The sequence below is a fragment of the Musca domestica genome, unplaced genomic scaffold, assembly GCF_030504385.1.
Source record: "Musca domestica strain aabys unplaced genomic scaffold, Musca_domestica.polishedcontigs.V.1.1 85, whole genome shotgun sequence".
NCBI classification, from domain to species: Eukaryota; Metazoa; Arthropoda; class Insecta; order Diptera; family Muscidae; genus Musca; species Musca domestica.
Window position 1 is genome coordinate 2447551 of NW_026712418.1, and position 6000 is coordinate 2453550.

Sequence of the window (6000 nt, forward strand, 5' to 3'; positions counted from 1 at the left end):
TCTCTTATAAAATCATCTTATATCTCATATAATTCGATATAAGCATCAGATTATCTTCAAATTTCACACATCCCAATATTTTTAATAACACAAGATCTGGTGTTAAGGCCTACCTCTCCCACGATGTTCAATACTTAAATTTGTTATAACAATACATATTTTCCCAGCCAGAGATCTGATGTGAAAATAAAATTTATTAGCCGAACCGAATTGCCTTTTATTGTGCACCAATCGTGTAATATCTGCCCAAATAGTATAGAATTTCGCACATACGACCAAATTAGGCCTGGAAATAAGTATGCCAAATTTGATCGAAATCGATTTTTGTCCCCCGCAGCCGTAACAATACAACAACTCTGTAACAACAATATTTGGGGAAATATATCAAATACAGCTAAGATATTACTTTGCTAAATTTTATCGAGATCGGCTCAGCTTTAGATATGGCTCCCATATATCCTCCGATTTGCCTTTTATTGTGCAGGAAAATGACCGAATTGAGTCTAGAAACAAGTATGTCAAATTTAGTGACAACCGGCTATAGCTATATCTATAGCTCATATATATAGGGTGAGATGAAAAAACTGCAGCTAACTTCAGACTGCTGTCATTTCTAAGCCACTCGTCCGACAGCTTCCAATGACAGCTCATTATATTGATTACAAGCGAACAAAAGCAATTTCCTCAAGTAAGCGCTTCGTCGGGAATGGACCAAAATACCACAGAGCAACATTCGGGCAGCTTGTGACGGTTTGATTGGTCATTTGAAAGCCATAATTCGTGCCAAAGGTGACCAATTCGAACAAATCTAAACTTATTCTAAAATATAACTGTGTTGGCCTGTTTGTTCTGGATACCATAGTATTTTTTTGTTGCAAAATGGTCAGGCTTAATCCCTTTATTGTTGTTTTTATAAAAACAAGGTTTGTTTATTAGTGGAGAACGATGGTAATGTTTACCAGGGGGCAGGGAATACCTAGGTTTCGGGAAGAGCCACCAACCCTCATCAGTTCAATTCGTTCGGAAGCTAAAGTTATTTCCACATACGGACGGAGATCGCTAAATCGATATAGAATTTTATGCTGATCAACAAAATATATACTTTGTGGGGTCTAAAATGTATATTTCCAGGTATTACAAACGTAATTACAAACCCAATATACCTTCCAAATTATGTTGGACGGTATAGAAATTACTTACGCAGGCCCAAGTCTTCGTACAGCCCCTCTAAAACGGTAGCTCCCAAAATTCGGTATTTTTATGTTATTAGGGACATTATAGACCGGACTCGTTTCAAATTTCGTTCCTAATGGGTACTACAGATTATGACAAAAAATTGAGAATGCAGGTCCACATCTTCATATAGCCACCATATAACAATACCACCTGATATTCGGTATTTTTATGATTTTAGCGACACTGTCCACTAGAAGTGTTCCATATAATGGTTTTTATTTAAGCGGTACATTTTTGATGGATTTTTTTTTTTTGAAAATTTCCGACGTTCCGGCGTTTTCAAGACCGAACGTAGGTGCTTTATTACTTGTTAATGTTAGGTGCGTTTGAATTTGGGTATCTATCTTTGAAAAATTGAAACCCTAGAAACAGTGACATCCATATCAAATTTCAGAATTCCAGTTATATCTGTTCAACAAAGACAAAATTTAGTACTTTTCGTACAATTAAAGTACACATTTCTAAAGCACTTCCATAGCTCAATCCTAGATTCCAAAACTTAGCACAACATAAAATTTCACGATTACCCGATACCAATTTTGCAACATTTATATCCAAAACTATTTACATCCTAGACAAAATTAGTTCCATTTAGTACTTTTCGAACCATTTGTAAGCCCATCACCAGATACCAAAAGGAATCTCAGTATCAAATTTCGGCATTCAGGCTCTACACATTCATTCAATATCAAATTTAACAACATTTAGTACTTTTCGTATAACTTACGTACTCATTTGCAAAACAGTTTCATATCACAATCCTACAGACCAACAGCTATCGCAATATAAAATTTCACCGTTTCAGCTCTATCCCTTCACCCAATACCAAATGTAGTACTATTTCGAACTTTTCGTACAATTATGGTACCCATTTCTATATCAAACTTACTTTCCAACATTGATTCTCCTACCAAACTTCAAGTTTTTGGCTCTATCCATACACTTAGTACCAAATGGTACGAGTTTAGAAGTTTTTGTTACCTTAAAGTTCGAATTTCCAAAAATCCTTTGGAACATCTGCACTTTGGTACATCCCGCAATCGATCTGTGATTCTCAATTCACATTTCTCAATACAGAGTATTCAACTTTTAGTACATTTTTGTACATTTCGTACCATTTTGCTGTGAATTTCCAAAGACCTTGCCTCATCACATACCTACGCGCCAAGACTGACCCTCGTCTCAAATTTCAAGATTCTAGCTGCAGCCGTTTCGTCTAGCTTTGATTCTCAGTCAGTCAGTTTGGAATTAAGCTATTCAGATATAGCTATAGTTCTATTCGACTTTTAAATACAAACACCTCTAAACGGTTACTTTACAGAAATTCCCAATGTAAATGTTTATTATACCCTCCACCTCGGAAAGGAGGGAATATTAACTTTGTCATTCCGTTTGTAACATCCCTAAATATTTGTCGTAGACCCCATAATGTATATATATTCATAATCAGCATAAAACTCTAAGACGATTTAACGATGTCCGTCTGTCTGTCCGCCTGTATGTCTTTTGAAATCACGTTACAGGTCACATTATTTGACATAGAGCATTACAATTTAGCAGAGCTATTTGTATTGTGTCTAGGATGGTTGGTATTGAAAATTAGATATATCGGTCCACGTTCTGGTATAGTCCCCATATAACGGTACCTCCCGATATTCGGTATTTTGATGATTTATGCCACACTTTTTTCACGGATTTGTTTGAAAATTGGTATTTGTAGGTCATAACGGGTCCCTGTACGTGTGGCAAAACATTGCATGTATAGGTCCACGTTTTGGTATAGCCCCCATATAACGGTACCTCTCGATATTCGGTAATTTGATGATTATTGCCACATTTTTTTTTTCACGGATTTGTCTGAAAATTGGTATTTGTTGGTCATAATGGGTTCCAGCTTCGGTGGCAAAACATTGCATGCATGGGTTCACGTTTTGGTGTAGCCCCCATATAACGGTACCTCCCGATATTCGGCATTTTAATGGTTTTTGCCACATTTCTTCTAATGTTTCTTTTACCCTAAGGTGGAGGGTATTAAAAGTTTGGCCCGGCCGAACTTTTTTACTTGTTTAACTTGTTTTTATGTAGCGGGTAGCTTTATTATATAGGCATATTGGTGTAGGTTATCATAATGTCGGCCTCCCCCGTCTATGGCCCTTTCTTTGCTGGCTTCTTATGAAATTGTTGTCACTTGTTCAATTATGGTGAGAATTATGGACGCTGCACCTGACTTTTATTTAAACCACATTTTATTGTTAATACCGCTGGCGCTATTGTTTATACTGGCCGGCGAAGTAGGTAATTCCGGTTCTTGAATATTTTTCTCTTTCAAAAATTTGAATTTTAATAAAAATCATCAATTATCACCAACACATGAATTCCTTTTTTTTTGTTTTTTATGCAAACACTTTTGTTGACAGATTTCGCAAGTAATTCTTATCACCTCGACCGTAAACAGAACCGGTTACTAAATAGAATCGACAAATAGCACGGACTAAAAACAAAGAAAGCGTTTCGTATGGGCAGGCGTCACCTCTACATTAAATTGAATAATCTGCGGTTTGTTTACGCCGCGTTGTTTTTGTTTTCACTTGCAGTTGGTCGGATGGGCGTTTGGTCGGTCGGTCGGTGGTGACTTTTTGTTGGGTGGTACTAGTATTGGGCGATAAATTTCATTTTCATTTCAAACTATTTCGCTTTGAGTTTCGTTTTTCTTATCACTCGGTTCCGTGTCTTATCTCTGCCCTGTATGGGAGCAGACAAGAGATTAATTATGACAGTGGTATGCGGTCGGTCAGCTGTTTGTGGGTCTCTTATCACACGGCAATTAATTGATTGATTTATTATACGTTTTGATGCAATTTCCTTTTGCACTGGGATTGATTGCACTTTTGTGTATTCTTGGGTGTTATTCTTTCTTTATCACTTTGTTTCACTTTTTCCATTTCGTTTTCTCCTCTTGGCTTTTGCACTTTGGCTTTCTTTTCAAAGACTTTCGAACATACACCACTCGTATGTAATTGAATAACTTCTTTAGTCCGTAATTGATAATTTCCTTTCTTGGATTGGCATTGGCAAAGTGTTGGCCAGGCCAGTGTTGCCGGTAGATTTCTTACCCCCCAAATAACAAATATACCAATGCATCACTTCTCCTTACCCTCCCTCCCACACTCACTCACTCACTGCCTTACAATCCGTTCGTTCGTTCGCTCGCTCGAATTTTCTTTTCTATATATTTACGGGCGTTCGCAACGCGTCGTTCTCGGCGACTATTCCCTGACGTTTGAAAATGAAAAGAATTCACTTGTTGCACGTCTTTATTGCATCGAATGCAAAAAAACAATAACAACAGCAGCGTAAGCTTCAATAGAAGCACCACAATAACATCAGCTGCAGCAACGACGACAACATCAACAACAACAAACCGTAAACTGATTGGCGCTTTGTTGTTATTATTATTTTTCTCCCGTTGTTGAACTTTTTCTCATTTCTTCTTCTTCTTCTTTCTTTGTCGGTCGGGGTGCTCCGTGATATCTTCGTTTGTTAAGCTTAATGTTTGTTTGCTGCCTGATTGGATGAGTATTTACTTGGCCAGAGTGACTAACAAAGCCAGTGATACTCACGTCTGTTTGTTTGCTTGGCTGGTTGGTTGGGTGTGCGCGCATACATATCCGAACACATCCCCATATCACGACAACAGGTCGTCATAGTTTATCCAAATATGCATTACGTCGATTGTACAGAGATTTTGGGGTGACCACACCTGTAAAAAATAGGAAGAAGCAAAGATTGGAATTACAAGATTGGAATTTACACACTTTAACCAGTAAAGAAAGTCCTAAAGTCGGGCGGGGCCGATTTTATGATACCCTACACCACTTTGCTAATTTAGTTGAGCTCCACATAATAATTAAAAGTTTTTATGGGAGAATTCAATCATACACGCTATGATTATAATTATAATTTAAAGTTCAAAGGACTAAATATGCCGAAGCATTTGTATTTTTTGAATTCGGACTTGTATTGCCCATTTGGTGCACAATTAATTTGAAATCGGATAAAAATATATATGGGAGCTATATCCAAATCGGAACCGATCCCGATAAAATTTGACAAAGATATTTCTGAGCTGTATTTGATATATTTCCCTGAATATCGTTGTTACGGAGTGCATATTACGGCTGTGGGTAACAAATACAATAAATCGGATGAAAAATATATATGGGAGCTATAACTATATCTGAACCGATCTTCACCAAATTTGGCATACTACCTTCTAGACTAAATTCGGTCGTATGTGCCAAATTCCATCCCATTTGGACAAATATTAGACGTTTGGTGCACAATAAATGGTAAATCGGACGAAGTTATATATGGGAGCTATATCCAAATCTGAACCGATCTCAATAAAATTTAGCAAAGTTATTTCTGAGCTGCATTTGATATATTTCCCCAAATATTGTTGTTACAGAGTGCATATTACGGTTGCGGAGGACAAAAATAACAAATCGGATGAACAATATATATGGGAGCTATAGCTATATCTGAACCGATTTCGATCAAATTTGGCATACTTATTTTCAGACCTAATTTGGGTGTATGTGCAAAATTCCATACTATTCGGGCTAATATTACACGTTTGGTGCACAATATAAGCCAAATCGGACGAAGATATATATGGGAGCTATATCTAAATTTTTACCGATTATCTCCAATTTCAATAGGGTTCGTCCTTGGGCCAAGCAAATGTTGTTTGCAAAATTTCAT

At 37.0% G+C, this 6000-nt stretch overlaps 1 protein-coding gene across 2 annotated transcripts in view; it reads right to left on the reverse strand.

Moving 5' to 3' along the window:
- The window catches only part of LOC101890263 (sodium- and chloride-dependent glycine transporter 1), a 53888-nt gene extending 49007 nt beyond the window's left edge, over positions 1-4881 (reverse strand). Inside the window, exon 1 of one of the 2 annotated variants that reach the window (XM_059131331.1) lies at positions 4413-4881. The gene's annotated coding sequence lies outside the window, so the exon portion shown is untranslated. Of the gene's footprint in view, positions 1-4408 lie in introns of both variants that reach the window. The other variant, XM_059131330.1, reaches the window with a different exon arrangement.
- Between the last annotated feature and the right edge of the window lie 1119 nt (positions 4882-6000).